This window comes from Neomonachus schauinslandi, chromosome 10, assembly GCF_002201575.2.
Source record: "Neomonachus schauinslandi chromosome 10, ASM220157v2, whole genome shotgun sequence".
NCBI lineage: Eukaryota > Metazoa > Chordata > Mammalia > Carnivora > Phocidae > Neomonachus > Neomonachus schauinslandi.
Window position 1 is genome coordinate 40460779 of NC_058412.1, and position 20106 is coordinate 40480884.

Sequence of the window (20106 nt, forward strand, 5' to 3'; positions counted from 1 at the left end):
ATACCTGGATATGGAGAGTATATGCCACATACTCATGTGAGGAGTATAAGAGTAAGGTATATTACAGAACTCTGGCTTCATTAGGTCTATTCCTATTGTTTTATTCTAAGTTTTACCTAGACTTGGATGGAAATTTAATCAAATAATATTATTTTTTTCAGTTCTAATAACCAGCTTTAAGAAGAAGTATAGTGGAAGGGTATAGATCTTTCTGTACTTGTACTTCTATGGCCAATTCAATTTTATTGTGATGTGATATTGTAATTAGCATTATGCTAAAAATAAAATGGACTGCATTATGATTTTGTCCACAGCATTCAAGTATCTTATTGCTAAAATATTCCAAAATGAATCCAGTAAACATTTGCTTTTTCCAAATAGCCTGAGAGATGGATCCAACCTTTTTTACCAATGACAAGTAAACTAGGCTCAGAACAGCTGTGTTGAAACCCCACAAACCAAAGCCAGTCATCCAAAAATCTAAAATACTAACATTTTCCATCCAAGATAGAAAAACAAGCATCCAAAGTAAAGAAAACCCCATGATTAATCAAGTAACCAGTCAACATTCACTTCTGTTATTCAAGCTAATAGTTCTTTGAAGTTTGAAGTTTCTGCCTTTGTCATTTATTGATGGTTCCTAGAGTCACAGATTCAATGTCAAATGGGAGAGTTCCACTGACCTCTTTGCCCAGAAGTAACTTTGGGCAGCTGATTATATTTTTCCATTTAAAAAATGGCAACATTTGTACTAATGCACAATGTTTGATCCTTCTACAGAGCATTTCAACTATGAATGCTAATGCCTGCCCACAGAAATAAACTGGAGTGCTGGAGCTGGATTCAGAATCATTCTGGTGTGTTCTATGTCTTCCATGGCTCAAACGGTATCTCTCAAAGCCAGCTTTCCACTCATTAGGCACCAATATGGAATGACTTATTTGGGGGATGCTCTAAGCACTCCACTCCTATCAGTCATCTCCCCTACCAGAACTGATCATCAACATCGGAGTCTCTGTGCAATGCTGTGAGTTCCATGTCAGGGTTACAAGTATGTCCTTAAAATGATTGGAAGCACATTTATGGAATTGGTACCTATAATCTTGGGTTCCAAAGTCACCATCCACCTTACACCATTGTACTGTGAGGCCTCTAGGGTTCATTATTAGTTCTTGTATGTGTTCTGGTGGTTGAGATGCCACTGTACTATGGTTAAAAATGTAGTCTTTTACTATGTTAAGAACTGAGTTATCTGACTGAGCAGATAAACAAGGCGCATCAACCAGTATGGTCATTTCTGGTAACCTGTCCAACTGAATGCGTGAGGCTTTTTTGGTAAAGCATCCCAGTTTCCCATTCTGTTTTCACACACCACCAAGACTGGGGATTTCTCCTTCTTTTTTTATTTTTTTTTATTTTTATTTTTTTTAAAGATTTTATTTATTCATTTGAGACAGAGAGAATGAGAAAGAGAGAGCACATGAGAGGGGGGAGGGTCAGAGTCAGAAGCAGGCTCCCCGCCGAGCAGGGAGCCCGATGCGGGACTCGATCCAGGGACTCCAGGATCATGACCTGAGCCGAAGGCAGTCGCTTAACCAACTGAGCCACCCAGGCGCCCGGGATTTCTCCTTCTTGGACTAAGTCCTCTGCAGCGTTAGTCCCATGCTCTATGACTTCTGGAAGTCATCTATTGGCTTAATAGTCTCCTGTTCAGTGGTGTCCACCTCTTGTAAAAGAGACACCAATCGTTTATCCTGGAGCTTCCCTTTAAATCACTAAAATGCTATATCAGGACATCCTTTGTGATGTTCTCTCTTGGATCTCTGGGACAATGAGTTAATCCTTTCTAAGTCATGATCCTTTTCTGAGAATCTTGATGAGAGATTTATAGACTCTATTCCCAGAAAAGTCATAATCCATATCCTGCCTCTGTGCCTCCTGCAAAAGCAGCTCAGGTGCAGCTCCATGGTCCCCTTCACCAGGAGGCATGGCTGGGAGCTGTGCTTGCAGCTTCCTCACATCCCATCCATCACTTGAAGTAGCTCTTTTGAGGGAGAAATGGACTCTGAAGAAAGCCAAAATTCTTGGTTTGATACATTATGCCTGAGCTGTCTTCAGCATGACTTTTGCACTTTCAAGACTGGTTGACCAGTGTTGTCAACGAGAAAGAGTAAAAAAGACCAATAGTTCTATTTGGCTGCATATGGTACCTCGGCCCGTGGTTGATGGTGCGAATGCCTGGGGGGTAAAGGCCCAGGTCAAATGGTCATTTTATAACAAAGAAGTCAGTGAACCAGGCTCACTAGGTGATTGCCCTAATTTCTAACTCCCAACTCCAAACCCTGTATTCACCTAGCAGTTATTTCATTTTCCTCTCTTCATCTATTTTCTAATTACCCCAGTTTGTTTTGAGAAAGAAAAACTTTTTCTGGTTAAATTATATACAACTTCTAAGGAAGAATATAAGAGAGTTGAGCCAGGGGAATTAACACTGAAATGATTTTTATAAGCTTCAACAACATTATGACTCAGGAACGAAGTAATAATTTTAAGTGCTTTGAATGTTTTATGAAAAGAAAATGAGCTAGGTACTGAAGGAAGAGTCCAAGAGTTGTCATTTGGCATTGCATTCCTCACAGCTCATACGCTGCCTAGAGTGGTGACCTATAACTGTGAAGGTTACAAGAAAAAGGCATGGCATGATGTAGAAGATGGAAATGTAGAGGGTATTAGCCCAGGGGATGTGTGGGCTGCATACACTCTGGTTATGTCAGTGTGAGATGATTTAGATCTATGTTTTTTCCTCCATGGGCCTGGGCCCAGGTGAGACCTTTGGTTTCCTCTGACTCTGTTATTGCTTGAGTTTCCAGGACTGCCTATTGGAAGGGAAAGCAAACGTGGAACAGACAGCAAGCCCCATATGCCCTGGGGCTAGGCATTTTGTATGCTGTTCATGGTGCTGCTGTCACAGACTCTGACCTTTTTGCCCATCTGGGACTCTGGACCCACCCACCCCTTTCTCAAACTCCCTCATCCTGGCCCACTGTCGTCCTGGACTGTGGAATCTGCCCGGCTTTTTCTTCTCCAGACCCGTTCTCTCCCTGGATCATTTTGAACAAAACCCCAGTACAACTTACCACTCTGTCCTTTTTCTTCAGTGATCACATGTGTGAGAGAGAGTTTAGCTAAATGAACTTGCTAACCTTTATTGAATGTTTATTGTGCACCAGGCACTGTTCTAAATGCTTTACTCATATCAACTCATTTAATTCTCATGTTGACTATGTGAGGTCCATATTATTATCCCCATGCAGTAATTTGCTCAAGATAACAAAGATATGAGGGGACAGAGCCAAGATTCAAATCCAGATAGTTTGGCTCCCAAAGGCTGAACTCTTAACCATAACACCATAAGGTCTCTGTAAATAAACACCCAGGTGGTAAAATGGGAAAGCCAGATCAGCAGGTGGAATCATTCAATATTTATCATATTTGTATTCTGTGCCAGGCTCTTATGCCTGCAATGACAGATCCTAAGTTATACTAGATAACAATTTTACATTCTCTGAGTTCCCAATCTAGTGAACAATAAAATAAAGGACACTGATCATGACTAGAGGGAAATGCAGTCTGATTTATTAAGAGAGCACAGGAGAGAGAGTGAGCAGTCCCAGGACAGAGGATCAGGGAATGCTTCACAGCTGAGCCAGAGTTTGATCTGGATCTAAGCATTTATTTGGGCATTAGAAGGGAAGAAAGAAGGCAGCAGTTCTAGGAAAGGGACTAACAGAGAGTGTCCAGGGCACACTGTGTACAGGGGCAGTACGTAACTCTGGATAAGAACTAGAATAGGAGCAGAACATAGAGCTGAGAGGGCAAGGCTAGAATTTAGAAAACCTCATATGCCAGGTTAAAGAGTTTGTATAAAAACTGAAAGGTGACACATGTCAGAGGTCTTGAGCATGCTTCAGGAGGACTGACTGGGCAGTGGAGCAAGATATCAGTCGGAGCCAGGAGCAACCAGATAGGAGGTAAGGCAGTCTCTTAGTTGGAAGGGCCAGAAGGCAGTGGGCAAGGGGCGGGGGAGTGAACTTGAGAGCCATCTGAGAAGTAGGTACAAAAGTCCTATTGAGTTGGATATGAGAAGTGAGGAAGAGGAGCTGGTGGTAGTCAGAGTGCCCAGGCCCCTGCCCACGGGTAAGTATCTTTTCCCTTCACCTGATTTCTTAGCACACTTCACCCAACAAACATCAAGGGCAAGGCCTCTGCCTCTACTACTCTGCCTTCTGTGACCCTCGGCAGAGGGAGAATGAAGCAGGTCTTGACTGAGATGGCATGTGATCAAACCCCTCTTGGTACCTACAAAACATGATACGTGATTCACAAGTGCATAAAGCACTTACGTAAAATTTGTGAGGCTCCGTTTAGAAATTGCATTAATTCTTAGAGCCACCGTTCTTAAAAAGAGTCAGGGAAACTCCCAAAGTAGCCCAGAGAGCCGCAGCTCAAACAATGATAAGCTGAGTTAATTGTTCACCTAGGCCTCTGTTTTGTTCTGGGATCTCAGGAAGGGAAAAAGATGAAGTACTCGACCAGGGAAAAGGGCTTTGAGAATAGGCGTGATCTACTGAGCAGCAATGCTGGTTGTGGATATAGGAGGGGGATAATGGAAATGGGCCACATACAAGCCATCCCAACTCAGGCCCAGTTTTTGTGGGATCCTGCAGTTGAAATAGGGGAGCATCTGTAGGGACAAGATCCCTTGAATATCTCTGGGGGACTTTGGGACTCTGGCTTTTTTCTGTGAGAACCTTTTAATGGAAATGTCAATAGCCTTAAAAAAGGTATGGAGATTATCTTGCTTCACTAGTAGTCTTAGGAGACTTGCAGACATGTTGAACCTAGTTTTGGTAAATGATTTCACCTCCTCCCTCCAAAAGGAAGAATAGGACCTAGTGTGATGGATACATGGGGATCTCCACTGACTGAGATTTAATATTTTATTAGTGCTGGCCTGAAGGGGCCAATTGCCCTTGAAATTTTTCTAGTATTTCCCTTCCCTTGAACCCAAAAGAGTGAGATAATGAGACAGAGCTGGATGGCTTAGACCTATCTCTCCTTCCTTGACAACAATTTTTGGCACAGCCAGTGATAATGGATGGTAATTCCAAAGTCACAGAGTTGTTCCCAAAGCATGCCTGGACTCAGTCTGAGGTTGAATGACCTAGACATTCAATCCACTGCCCTATTCATGACTGCAAACTGGAATACCAAATGCTGCTTCCTTCACGTGACTTTGTCACATGCCAATCGATATGCTCAGAGTCTGCTGGTTGCCCAACTATCACTCCTCTTATTCAGATGAAAGCCACAGTGTTAAATAATATACGAGGTATAGTCTCCATTGGTTCCTACCAATGAAACTTCATAAAAGAGACTGATGTGACTGCCTAAAACCCAAAGTGTTAATTTCCCCAATCCTAAGACATCTCCTTTTTCTTCTTTAGGGGTTGTTTGGAGTGTGGTTGTATTAAGTTGTTATCTCTAAATTTATCTAGTATGAGTCAGGTAATGTCCAGCATTATATTTATCCTGATTTCAGTTGATGCCTGATCTTATGAGCAGATGTCAATCATTTTAGAGGTAGGGGCATAAACAAAACTTGGCAGTGACATGGCAGAATCTTCCACTCAAGGGCTGGAATCAAGATTCTCTGAGCTCTGAATTTATCAGGAGGTGGCATGGATAAGAGATGGTAGTAGAGGCCAATGAGACAAGGTTGCCATATCTAGAATGCTAGACCTGGTTAGAAGTGGGCCAATCCTCAGTGAACCCAGAAATCCTTCCTCCTTGACTGATTACTAGAAAACAACTTGTTCCCAATATGTATTTTGCTCTTTGCACTGCATGAATATTCAACTCAGCCAATAAGGAATTTTGGAGAAACATTTTCATGTGTGATTGTTTGAAATATTTTCACATAGATCAATAAGATGGAAACGTAACTCTTTAGAGGGTCTAAATCCACAGCAACTCAGAGAAGCCATTTTGCATGATTCATACTGGACTTTATTCAAGGCTGTCACAGGTCCCAAAGAATAGCATCCTGGGGCTTATCATGGTTGCATAATAAATCGAGCTGAGTATAATAGGAGATGTCAAACATCAAAAAGCAAACCCCCTTATCTACTACCAAATCTTCTTTAAAAAAATGAATCCCTAGAAAGAGGTCACACTGTTACTTTTGCTATGTTGGGACTCAGGCTTATTCACCAGTAATTGCACCCAGGAGAGATTTCTTAGCCTCTACTTGAAAAGCAGTGACAGGAGGGGAAATAATTCCAGGTGGGAGGTTTTTTCATGGTCCATCAAATCTCATACGTAGGTGTCTTATTTTAAAATAGAAAGGGCTGGCCAGGATGGTTTTGTTTTACTCTCTTGCCTCAACCTTTTTAATACTTACTTGGTTTCATATTTGACAAACAATGATCATGAAACGGCTATTTGCCTGGCAGAGTGCTAAGCATATTTGCCTAGTTTTCGCACTAAATCACTTAACACTAAGAAAAAGACATTCAGATCTTCATTTCAAAGATTAGGAGACTGGATTTCAGAAATACGCAGTGCATCACCCAAGGTCACACAGTGAGGAAATGGCATCTCAGGGATTTGAACATGGTTTTCCCTGAGCCTAGAATTCTTCAGATGGCAAAATGCCATCTCTTTAATATTATATCTGCATTATAAACTCATTTTTATATCTACAATGTTGATGTCCTTACTGTTTATGTTTAAAACTGCACTTTTTATTTTCAACTTTTGAGAACCTAGAAGCAGAAAATATGTCTCTTGTTTATTGAAACCATGTTAAGTGCATTTAAGGGATAGATCTTGATTTTATAAAATATTATCTGATAATTTCTTATTAGATCAATAAAATTACACAGTAAAGCCATTTTAAATGGAATTTAACAAGCACAGAGTTTATTCTAATACATTTTTTTTAAATCTCTAAAATATCAACACATGTGAAATCCCAGAGTAACTGTATAACACTTTCAGTTGACTCATCTATAATAAGAAGGTAGGTATTTTAATTTTTGTTTTGCCCTTATAACCCATGTCTCTGCAGTTGGTTAGTTTAATTCAAGGCAAGTCTCAGACCAAAACTGAGGCAATTGCTATCCATCATGAGAGGTAATTAATAGATCATTCATTCAAATTACTGAAGATTTTGATTCCCAGCGTTTTCACCTGGTAGATCTTTAGGATGCCAGACCTCACACTCTGTAGGGAAGTAGGTTAACACACTGGTTGTTCACTTTTCCTACAATTCCCAGTCTGGACTTTCTGTGCTATGAAACTGTCAAGTTTCTATTTTGCATCTTTCTATTCAAGGAATTCTCATCCTGTATTTCTAATTCTTTCCTCTCTGAGGGCTCCCCTCCCGGGCCTCACTGACCCTTTTGTTAGAGAGGGGAACAGTGACATTTTCTCTTTTCAGTCAAGTACATGATGGATATCAATTCCTAGAGTCTCCTCACTCATGCAAAGTAGAAAATCAGAGACAATATTCTCCTCCTGTGAAAGTAATCACTTGGGATGGCACAGAACCCCAGAAATCTCCAAATTAAGATGTCTTCCTGGCTGGAGTACATCTGCTCTTCATAATGGCATCTTTGGAAAAGAAGGATCTCTTAGCTACTCCTTCTAGTGGCAATTTCTAGCCCTGTATTTTCTGCTGGAGCCCTTCTGCTTTAAGGAATTGTTCCAAACTGCATGGGTTTTGAGAAAAGTTGTATTATTTTTAGTTCTACCTTCTGATTTTTTTTTTCTTACTACAGATCCAATTAGTGGTATCTGTGAGACCATGCCAACTAATTTGTGGATCCATTTTTTGAAAGTTTCTTTTTAAAGTTCTAAAGAATTTCACCAAAAAGTAAACAAAGACATCTCAGTAGCACATATGTAGTTCCTCCCTTATGCCCTTTCCACCATGTTGCAGGGGAGAGCTGAGATCCATTGATTCCCTGGCTGGGTTGAATATCCATTTACTTATGTAACAAACACTAAGTATTTACTTTGTACCAGTCACAGTTCCAAGCATTGGGGAATACAGGATATAAGGAAAGAGAAAAATTCCTGCCTACATCAACCTTATTCTCAAGTAGGAAAGACAGACAATAAAACACATATATAAAATATGTAAGATAATAGATGATAAATCAGGGAGAACATTCTGGATTGTGTGTGGGGTACCATGTTCTTCAGCCCCTCCTCATCCTCAGTCTCTTCAGACAGTGTCTGAATTCCGATTACTGGGTATAATGGACACTGACTTTACTGCCTATATAATATCCTTACTCCCTTGTTCTTTACCAACAGAATTCTGATTTTCTCTGGGCAACCTCATACTAATTTTCCTAGACTCATTTGCAGCTATAGAAGGCAATGTAACTCAGTTCTAGTCATGAGATCAAGCAAATGTTCCTGAGCTGGTTGTCTCAGAGACTTTAGAGAAGACTCTCTATTTTCCTTCAGCTTTATTCCTGCCAAGGATGTGGACACGATTTCTGGAGTTGCAGTCACCTTGCAATCAGGAGGCAAGGTCATGTCAGAGATCGCATAGCAGGAAAATGGAACTCAAGCAGCTGTATCAGCCTGGACTACCTGCTTCACTCAGCACCAACGCATCACATGACCCCTGGGGGGCTCCATCCACATTGCACCCTCTGCATGTGGGGCACACTGGACCCCAATTCTAAAGGCTGCAATAAGTATGAGATTCTTGGGAATTGTGTAATACTGCAGAACTCTGCGTGTGTGTGTGTGTGTGTGTGTGTAATAATCCTGTGGTTTATTCACAGTAGTATTACATACAGCCAAACACAACTATTAACAGTAGCTGCATTTCCTCTTCTAAACTTTTCTCTGAAGATACAGAGGCACATAACTCAAGTTGAGTCCTAGGACAATTCCAGTATCTTATAAGGCAGTTATGCAAAGTGGGCTGTAATAGTCATGGTCAGGATGATTCATCTGTCAAGTTAATTTTCTTGCCAACCCAACACCTTCTAAGAACCCAACTTGTTCAGAGAGGAGAATTAAAGAAAGGAGGAGGTTGAAAGCATTAGACTTTAAGTCAAACAATCAGAACTCTATCTTACATGACACAGGTTCAAGGGGTGGCTGTTCCTCAACCCCAAATCCAGGCGCTCACCTGTCAAGACATCTGTCAAGATAATCCTCTGGAATCTAGAATCTGTGTCCATTGTCACTGGATAGATTCAGCCTCATCTGTCTTGCTCAAGCCATTGCATTTGCCTTGTCCTTCATCTCCTTGTCTTCACTTATGTTTCCTCTAAGTAAGTCTCCATATTACCACAGACTTGCCTTCCTCAAAATCGCATTTCCTATCACTTTCTTTCTTTACAACTTTCTTCAGATAAATGCTGCCTTCTGAATAAAGCCCAGATGCTTTAACTTGGCATGCTAGGTTCCTTACGTTATGGCAGCGTTTGACTTTCCAGCTTCAATTCCTGCCACTCACTACATCTTGACAATTTCTGAATACATGGTGCCATTTATAATTTTGTGCCTTTCTTGTTCATGGGTTTTCTTTCTGTAAGAATGTTCCTCTTCCTCTCAACTTTCTGCGATCCCCTTGCTCTTCTGTCAAGGCTTAGCAAATAGAAGTGTCTCTGAAAATTTTCCTGATTTATGCAAACAGTTGGTTATCCCTTCCCCTGCATTCTTCTTCTTTTTTAAAAAGATTTACTTATTTATTTTAGATAGAGAGAGAATGTGGTAGGGAGGGGCCGAGGGAGAGGGAGAGAGAGTCTTAAGCAGACTCCATGCTGAGTGTGGAGGCCCACTCGGGGCTCAATCTCACAACCCTGAGATCACGATATGAGCCACAACTAAGAGTCAGACGCTCAACCGACTGTGCCACCCAAGCACCCCTCCACTGCATTATTCTTTACCCATCACTTGGTACTACCTCACAACAACACTTACTTTACCCCATTACAATGATCAACTATCATTTGTTTCTATCTGTCTCCCTTTCCATATAATGCATTGTCAAGGGTTCATGTCCTCATCTTATTAATCTTTATATCCTAGGTTTTAGTATAAGTGCTTGGCAAACATAAGATGAGTTTTCTAAACATGAGTTCAATTTTTTTTTAAATTCAGAATTTAATCTAAGTTAATTGTCTCTATCATAAGTGACCTGGTTAAATCAGAGATGAGAATGAAGTAACCAAAAATTCCAAATGCAAAGCTTCTGAATTATTTGGAATCAGAGTCAAAGCCTTGAATTATGTTGAAAATTACTACTCTGAGACCATTAGTAAAATAGAGACTTTGAGCTGCGTTCAGGATAGTATCAGTGCACAACATAACTATCAATAGATATGTGTGGATATATCTTCGTACACCTAACGGCAGAAAATATATCTTAATATAATTTGTTACTAACCAAAGCAATAATATTTTATTGCTTATTAAGTATACATATTAATTTTCAGTTGGCTGGGATAAGAACTCCTCTAATTTGATTAGATGGCAGTGGTATAAACAATACATATTGATACCAAGGGAGCCTATTGTATTTAATGTTGATGGATCCTAACAACAGCAATTCATATATGGTTCCAATAGCAGTAACTAGGAACGTTGCTTTTAGGTGCAAACCTATTAATAAATAAAGCTCATTATAAAATGTCATCCAGTGAGCCTATCTTCTCCCCACTGGGGAAAAAAAAATACAGCTTAATGCTTATATGTGACATGTCTGAGGGAACTGAGCTAGGAGACAGATGCATAATTACTGTGCTCTGCATTGGAAATTCTCGGGTTGCTATGAGAAAGTGGAGCCAGGAGGGCCCAGCTTGCACAAAATTTTATACCAGGTAGTGGCATTCCTCTATCCTCTCCCTCTCTGTCTCTGTCTCTCTCCTTCTCTTTCCCAAATGGACAGTTTGTTTGTGCCCACAGTATCTGAATGGGCCATTATACTGTGTGTACTTTACTTTAAAACACATCAGTATAAGCTGTGTGGTACATACGTGGGTGAGAGAATTAACTTTGCACCAAAGTAACTGTTTAACACTTGATATATCTCATTCAAGTCCACATTCCAAAGGTAGTTCCTGAGCATTTTAAAGATCCTAATCAGGAGTCTACATTTCAAAGGAGGCTCAAACTGGCACTTCAATATCACCATCTAAATCTGCACTAGCCTCTTGCTATTTAGTGTAGTTCAGAGACCACTAACAGGCAGTATCTACGAGCTTGTTAGAATGTAGAATCTCAGGCCCTCAACCCAGACATAATGAATCAGAGTCTGCATTTTAGCATGACTCCCAGCAGATTCTGTGAGGATTTAATGTGAGAATCACTGCACCAGGCAATTTGTTAATTAGCATATGAGATGTTAGAAATAATTTTTGCACTGGTGAAATGAGTAATGACCAAACATGTGGGTCATTAGAAATACTGTACAGGGTACCTCTGCTCTTGCCGGAATCTGGGGAGCCCAGTAGTTTTTTGGGTGGCACTCCAAAATGAATCTAGGACTCATTTGGTCTTGCGTCTCCCCACTTAACAGAAAACTCTGGCATCTGCTCTGTGAGTTTAGCTGGCCCTGTTGTCAAAATATTGTCACAGTTACTTGGGAATAAAACTTTCACAAAAGGTGCTTGTCATTGTCTACCAGGACAGAGAATGAGGATGTCATGTGATTGCTTTTGTACTTGCTTGTTTGTATGTATTTGTTGGTTTGGAAACCTCCTGGGAGTTTGCTGGGTATTATCTGAAACCCGCCCTTAAAAGCACAGGGCAGGGAGGGACAAAGAAAGAGGCAGGCCACTCCAGATGAGGTAGGTGGCAGATTTAAAAATCAAGGGAACTATGCAGCTCGTTTTAGGCAGCCCCAAGACAAGTAGATCTCTGCACTCACTGGCCAAATCTTAAAGCTTTATTATAGAGGCCTTAATTGGGTTTAATCACGCCCAGATGGTCTCAACACCACCTCCCCACCTGAAGCCTACCCTTGGGGCAGCTTCTGAGAGTGAGAAATGCCAACAGAATTAGCCGCCCCCCCCCCCCCCCCCCAAGCAGAAGGCACATTCCAAGGACAGGGGAGGGTGGAGCCTCTGATTGCCAGGGACAGACAGCTCAAAGGGCAACTGGTGGTCACATGCTCTCAATGACCACCCACAACAGAGTTTATAAGTTTGTATGTCCAAGACTTCTTACATTATAACATTATAACGTGCCACCTGGTAGGGAGCACACTTAAAATCCTAACAACCCTGCCATCTTGATATTGGCACCTACTGTCTCTTCATTTTGTCTGAAATCCTCCTGATTCTCAGTGTGATGAATCTTTTTTTTTTTAAACTGTAGCTTTTTGTATTATGTTATAACTCTAGATCCTATTTAAACCTTTTCTTTTAGCTGAAGATCTCTAACACCACTTCAGCAGAAGGGAGGGTGATGCCTCGTTATTGTCAGGTGGCTATAGAAACCCAGTTCCCTAGTCTTTGTTGACATTTGGATAGGAGTCTTATTACTGCTTGGCAGGGTGGGAGTTCCAATACCCCGTATGGTTTCTTTTCTTTTTTTTTTTTTTTTAAAGATTTTATTTATTTTTTTTTTAGAGAGCGAGCGAGAGAGAAACAGCATGAGAGGGGAGAGGGTCAGAGGGAGAAGCAGGCTCCCCGCTGAGCCAGGAGCCCGATGTGAGACTCGATCCCAGGACCCTGGGATCATGACCTGAGCCGAAGGCAGACGCTTAACCATCTGAGCCACCCAGGCGCCCCCCCGTATGGTTTCTACTGACAGTGCACTGCTGGTAGTCTCATTACTACTGGGTGATTATGAAAGTCTTGTCTCTCCACTGGCCTCTTCTGACTCCACCTAAGGAGGGAGGGGGGAGGGGCACCTCATCACTGTGTGTGTGGGAGGAGGTGGGAGGGTGGAAGTGTAGGTTTCACCAGTAACAAACACTGGTGATTGTTGATTCCAGACTCCTAACAAGTTCACTACAATAAAACTGATTCTAAACAGGAAAGTTGAAGTCTCCAAATGAGAGGAGACATCTGAAATCTTTGAGAAATCAAATCTAGTGGAAAATGCAAGGGGAAATATTCCTTATGATTTTGTTCTGGAAACTTTGCCTTTTCTGCCAATCCTTCCTTAATGTGTTTATTTTGCATTCCCCTATCTCCTCTATTACATGCTTTGTTTATATGGGTGCTTCTGCATTGAAGACTAAGCAATTGTATCCTTAGAGTGGAAGTTGTAGCAGCTTCACAGAAACATTTTGATCTCTCTGAAAGAAATTGCTTTTGCAATGCTCTATCTGCATGCTGTTCTCTCCCTGCATTCCAGTTAAGATACAACTTTATATGGGTGAGTACATCTCTGGAAAAATTCTCTTCTGCCAATTTCCCCAGGCCAGAAATCTCAGTTGCAGAAAGCTCATGGTACATTATTCTTAAAGAAAATAATAATTTTTATAAGAAAGTTCAGGTCTTGACCACATATTGTCAACGTGTCAAAAATTTTTAAAAATCATCAACTTACTTTATTTTCCTTCTGCTTAATGTCAATTAAGTTTATTGATTGATACTGTTTACGAAAATTACACATCTGGGCTCTGGATGGAGAGGATTTCTGACCAAAGCTTCCCCTTATCTCATGGGCAGTTCTCACAGTGCAGAATCAGATTCAAGAGGCAGCAAAGGAGCTTAGACTCTAAGATGCATCAATGTTTTAAGGGAAATGTCAGAAACTATTGATGTTCAGATTCTAGGACAAAACAAAACAAAAAAACCCAACTCAATCCAGAAAATAGATTCAAGCATGAAGGATTTGAAAAAGGCTACAAATGCAAGTATATGAAAAAAAAAAAAAAGGTTATTTTGCTGAGGAGATATGACAAAGTGTGAGACTATTGTCCACTTGAGGCACTAATATTCTTTCCGAACCTTGGTAAGACTTAATTGTGGTCAGTATTGCATCTCCCTATTCTAGAAGCAGTATTTATCTGAATATTACAGATAATATCAATTTCTGCCATGTCATCTGGATTTAGCTAGGATTTAGCTTGTGAAAAGCAAAGGGAGAGAAATGGAGAACAGCAGCTTCTGAAGACCTGTCATCGAGAAGTGAAGAGAAATTTAGAAAAAAGCTCCACGTTCTCCTGTTAAAATTCAGCTTTGTCTTTTTACAAGTATTTTCTTATTATTCTCCTTTATCTCTCCAGCCATCTTCCCCCCCCCACCCCTTTTCGTTCTATTTCGAAGAGGTTGTTGGTTGTGTGAAAAAGAGGGGAGAAGAGACCATTACTGAAGATTCTCGGCCTTCCCAACTTTGGTTCATGCCATGTTCCTCTGGAGGCAATTTCCCTCCTAAATATTTAAACTCTTCTGCTGTATTAATACATTGTATTAACTGTCCCCTGCTTTTCCCTGCTCTTCCATTCCCAAATACCCTGCATATACACCCCTGCCTGGATCACTTCAAAATCAAATGGTTCTTCCCGGGGTGGTACATGAGTAGCACATACTTAGGATCAGAATGCTGATGAAGAATTTTAATATTCAGGGTCTATGTTCATAAGGAGCTAAAAATGCTCACTTTTTTGTCTTTATGCTTGAAATCTAACTATTTTAAGAGTAGCTTTAGATGTTGGTATCTTTTTGTGAATTTTACTTGACACTGAATAAACCTTCGGTTGTGGTTTTAACACTCATTCTTTGCTTCTAGAATTTCTGTTTCCATTTTACTGTGGATTATTGCTTCTGTCCCATTTTCTAGATTTCCCTATAGTACTACCAGTTATCCATAGGCTTAATCTCCACTGTCTGTCTGTCATGTTTATTATCTATCTCACTGTTTGCATGGTTTTTACATGATTCTTAGAGAGTTCCATAAGTTCTTCATTTACATATTAAGATGAGTGAGCACAGGATGGGGCTATTATGAATAGCCCCAGCCAAATTTGTTTTGTAGTGGAAACATGTGATCAGACCTCGCTTAAGTGAGGTGAGAGCTTCTCTGACTTGAATATGGTGAATTTCTTTCTGTGCATTATGAAGCAGATGGTTAATGAAAACTGTAAGCCCCAAACTACTTTGTTCTCACTGCCTTTCCCTGTGTCTTCAGCTCCTATCACCTTGACACTCAAGTGTGCAGGGGGCCACCCTCCTCTTGAGATGTGCAGTAGAAGGGGATGGAAAAGGGCACTATCTGTCTCTGGATGCCTCAAAGCATATGCATTTGGGTCTTGTTTATATTTGGGGCCAGAACCATATTTTTAAGGAATGCTGTTAGGTTGAAATGGTCTATCATTTTCCTGTATGACTCAGCTGTTCAGTTTCAGGCATCTAAGCCTGTGTCAGAAGCCAAAGCTGATGTTTCCCAATACAATGGCGATATAGTTAATAGATAGAGTTAACAGAAATGGTGATATAGTTAATAGAAATACCCAGATCTCTTTTTCTTCAAAACATTTATTTCCATCTGTAATACTAGGTTATCATTTTCTTCTCTGCCTATTGTCTTTCTCTATTTTAATAAACTCCCTGTGAGCAGGGAATTTGATACCTTTGGTCACTGCTGGATTCTTAGTGCCTGGCACACAGAAGGTACCCAGTAGATGTTTGTTAAAAGGAAGTAAGGACATAACCATAAATTGGAGAAGACAAAGGTGATTATCAGTCTCTCTTTACTTCCTTGACTCTATATTTCCAATATATAAGTGTCTAAAGTTGGGGATGAATGGTTTAGGAAGGGAAGGTAGATGGTTTATTATAGAACATATTGGGTTTCAGGTGCCCAAAAAACATGTTCATGGAGATGTCAACTGCAAATGTAGATTGAAAAGCTGAAGCTAAAGAGACACTTTTGTGCTGAAGGAGAGACTGAAGATTCAACAGCATCTACGTAGTATCTGGTGCAGGAAAAACACTAGGCAGATTTTATAGCATGAAATAATCAGTGTACTGAAGACTGAATCCTTGGCACACTAATGCGGAACTTAAAGAAAAATATTTTTTACATAATTATGGCCTTCTAAGCAAAGAACACTAAGTAAAAAGGACAAACATGGATGTGACACAGTGATTGAATAGAGATCTCCATAGATAGAGATTTATCTTCAGGAGTATTGTTTTTATATTTCAAAAGGGTATAAAATCCCTGGGGCCATCTGTTTATAATTAAAAGGATTGTAAAACAGTAGGGAGCAAAGATTTGTCTTAGTCTTTCTGGAAGGAGAGTGGTAGCTTAGTGGTAGTTCTTATATGAGCTCCCAGATTCATAATTTTGGGATTCTTCTCTATAGTGCCAAAGAAAAAAATTACGTGTGCATGCAGGGTTACATCTGGCTCCCATTGTATCACCTTGAAGAGAGATACTGGGGTGTGGGGAACCAGCACATTTGTTGCTGTAACATAATAATACCATGCCTTTGATCCAAAAAACTAATGTTTGATTTCAGGAAAAAATAACTAAATATACCTCTTAAAAACATTCATTGACTAATAGTTACAGGCCATTAAGAGAAAAAAAAAAACATGCATATGATTGAGAACTGGGAGAAGATGGCATTTTAGAAGATAACTGGGTTTTCAAGTATTTGAGCTCTCAGGTAGAAGATAGATTTAATCTAATCTTAACCTAGATCACAGAGGGCTGTGTAAAGGTCAGTTGTTGCATATTACTGGGAAGCAAGTTCTGGTACAAAAAGGGAAAGCATTTTTATCAAATTTTTCAGTAATGGACCATGATCCCTTAGAATTCGAGAAGTAATATGTTGTAATGAAAAGAATACTGGGTCAGGATTAGGACAATTCCTGGGATTTTTTAAATACTCATAGCCATGTTTTTTTTCAGGCATGTTATCATATTTGAATCTCTGTTTTTTCATCTTTCATCTATTTAACTGTCCTGGCCATAAAGATGCACCATGTGAAAGTACTGATGTACAAATGAATCTGAAATAAATTACCCTGAACTAAAGTATAAAAACAGAGACTAGGTGGCCACTTCTCAAGCCATCTTCGATGTCTGATATTCTGATGACTCCAACCCCAGTTGTCTGAGTGCAACCTTATGGGGGACACCCGTTGGGACCACTCAGCGGAGTCCAGTCAACCTGCAGAACCATGAGAGACAATAATACCTTGTTTCAAATTGAGGGGTAGTGCTATATACAGATAGAGAGATAGATAGATTTTCCAAATAAAGATAATGGAGGCTAGTAGGTAAAGTGCTTTGCTCATGGACATTTAGCTGGTTGGTGGCAGAATCCAGATTCTTCAGTCTCTGTCCACTCACCATTAGATCATTTCTGTCTTGGGAGACCCCTCTGTAGTAAATACAGCAGCATTTGTTTGTCTAGTTTTACAATGTGTGAATTAAGGCAGAATATAATTATGTTTGAGTGATTTAATTGAGGTCAAAAAGGTAATTTAAAACATAACCCCAGGCACTGCTAAGGCCCTTTATCATCTCCGCAATTCTACTCCTGGGCATATAATGCAAAAACAATGAAAACATACACCCACATAAAAATTTGTACATACATGTCGATGGCACCATTCATGATAGCCAAAAAGTGAAAACAACCCAAATGTCCACCAACTGATGAATGGATAAACAAACTGGTATTTCCATGCAATGGAATATTATTCAGCAATAAGAAGTAATAAAATAGCAGTATATTCTGCAACATGGGCTAGTTTTGAAAACATTACGTTAAATGTTAAGAAGGTCACATATTGCATGATTCCATACAAATTCAAACAGTCAGAAAGTAGATTAGTGGTTGCTTAGGGCTGGGGTGTAGTGGGAGAATAAGAATGGCTAATAAAGGATATGGGGTTTCCTTTTACAGTGATGAAAATGTTATAAAATGGATTGCGGTGATGAATGTACAACTGTGTGAGTATACTGTTGGAAAATGTCATCAAAAAGACATGACTGCTGACTGACCCATGAGCTGGATCTGGGCACTTAGAGGCTCTCACCCCCACCCCTGTCCTGGAATGTGGGTTCTGCTTGCCTTTCCTGCTTCCAGGGGCTGCTCCAAAGATATAGCCTTGAGATGGTGATGTTGTGTTGAAAACACCTACATGGTATATGTGACTGAGCCTAGTTAGGGCTTCTTTACAAATTTTTAAGATTTGGAGGGGGTGCAGGGATCCATTCGTCTTGCTATAGCCCAAAATAAGCCTTGCATGTAAGTTCCCTTTGCTTATTAAAACTGCTACCTATCAATCTGGAGGGGCCTGCCTCTTTCTTTAGTTTCTTCCTGTCTTCCATTTTTGGGGGCCAGTTTCAGATCACACCTTGGAAGCTCCCGAGAGGACTGCAAACCAACATATACCATTGAGTTATACTCTTGAAATGGGTCAATTTTATGGTATGTGAACTACACCTCAATAAAGCCATTATGAGAGAGACTGAGAAAGACAAAGGAAAAAGAAGGAGACAGCTCTTCATCTTGACCAAGGAAACCAGGATTGAATTTCAAAAGGGCACATTCTATAATACTGAAATATGCCAGCTGAGTAATTCCACTAAAGTGAGATGCAAATGAGTTAAGGTTGTGATTTATTCCTGAAGTGAGTCAGATTTGCCTGAAGCAGTATTTTCTAAAGTGTGGTAAGCCTTCTCTTGATGGCAAGCATGATGATACTAAGGAGTACCCAGATTTTAATTACCATGAAATTAATTTGTTGATGCTGATATTCCATTTGTGGTGGTAATATAAAGTTTTCTTTGGAAACATATTAATTTTAGATAAAATAAATTAATCTAAAGAAACAAAAATATAGAAAAAATGGTACAGTTGGAATGAGGATATGGTATAATATTAGAAGATCATGAACAGTTCACTTTTGGGAAACTCTAATCTAAACTTCTCCCAACACTCAGATTATTCTCTAAACTTCTTCAGCATTAGTGAGCTTTTGGTTATCTAAAGGGAGGATTAGGTGTGTGGGGGTATATGGCTTGAGGTCCCCTGTTCTCAAACCAGGGGGCACATGGCTTAAAATGGCAAATCAAAAGTGGCTCACTTCTGTATGAAAGACCATATCTCATGTTTGATTCAGTGATATAGTGAAAAAAAAATAAGGGTTGTTAGGTCAAGGAATTTGGATTTGAATATTTGCTGTGTGATTTGTTAAACTTTGGGCACATCACAGTATCTCTGAGTCTGTATTTTATGAGTGAAATGGAAATACTAGGACTTATTGTAATAGCATGATTGTAAGGATTAACTAAAACAATGTAAGTGACATATCTTACCCTACATAAAGTAGATAATTAAAGACTAGTTTCCTTCCTTTCGTTGTAGGTTGTACAACCGCATTCCATGGAACAGAGTGGAAAGCTAATTGGCTGTGTCATTCTGTCAAGAAGATACACGTTAAGGCTCTTGTAGGGCTGAAGGTTGAGCCCCTCTGGTCTTTCCTAGTCAAGTACAGTTATTGGTCAGTCACACTCCAAGGGCAATGAACACATTCTCTGTTCACTTCCTTTCAAAAGATTTCTCTACTGAACTGTGCTATTGTGATTACTATTCTGGATTCTTTGGTTGTTATGCAGAATGTGTGTGTGTGTGTGTGTGTGTGTGTGTGTGTGTGGTGACTGCATCTTCTTTGCACATAGACTGGAAGATCATCCAGGGAAATCCTTTGGGTACCTAGATACTTCCTACTAGAGGAAACTGATCACCAAGAGCCTGGTAGTTTAGTTTACTTAGAGATGGAGTAGAAATTATTTCCCCTTAAGTACCATTGTATCTTTCACAGAAATTACATAATTGGGTCTTTATTCAGTATGCAATATGAGGAGATAAGTAGAACATGGGCTTTGCAGTTTTACATACTTGCATATACCTGTTCATTTGCTCTCTTAGTCTCTGAGTTCTCTTTGATGAAAAAAGATGAAAGAAAGGAAGAGAGGGAGAGTGGGAGGGAGAAAAGAAGGAAAGAAAGAGAGGAAGGAGAATAGGGAGGGAGGGAAGAAGGAATGAAAGAATGAATGAAGGGAAGGAAGGAACGAGGAAGATTTATATAT

General features: G+C 40.0%; 1 pseudogene; it reads right to left on the minus strand.

The window, feature by feature from the left end:
- Positions 1–480: 480 nt before the first annotated feature.
- Positions 481–9272, minus strand: LOC110587517 (annotated as a pseudogene).
- Between the last annotated feature and the right edge of the window lie 10834 nt (positions 9273–20106).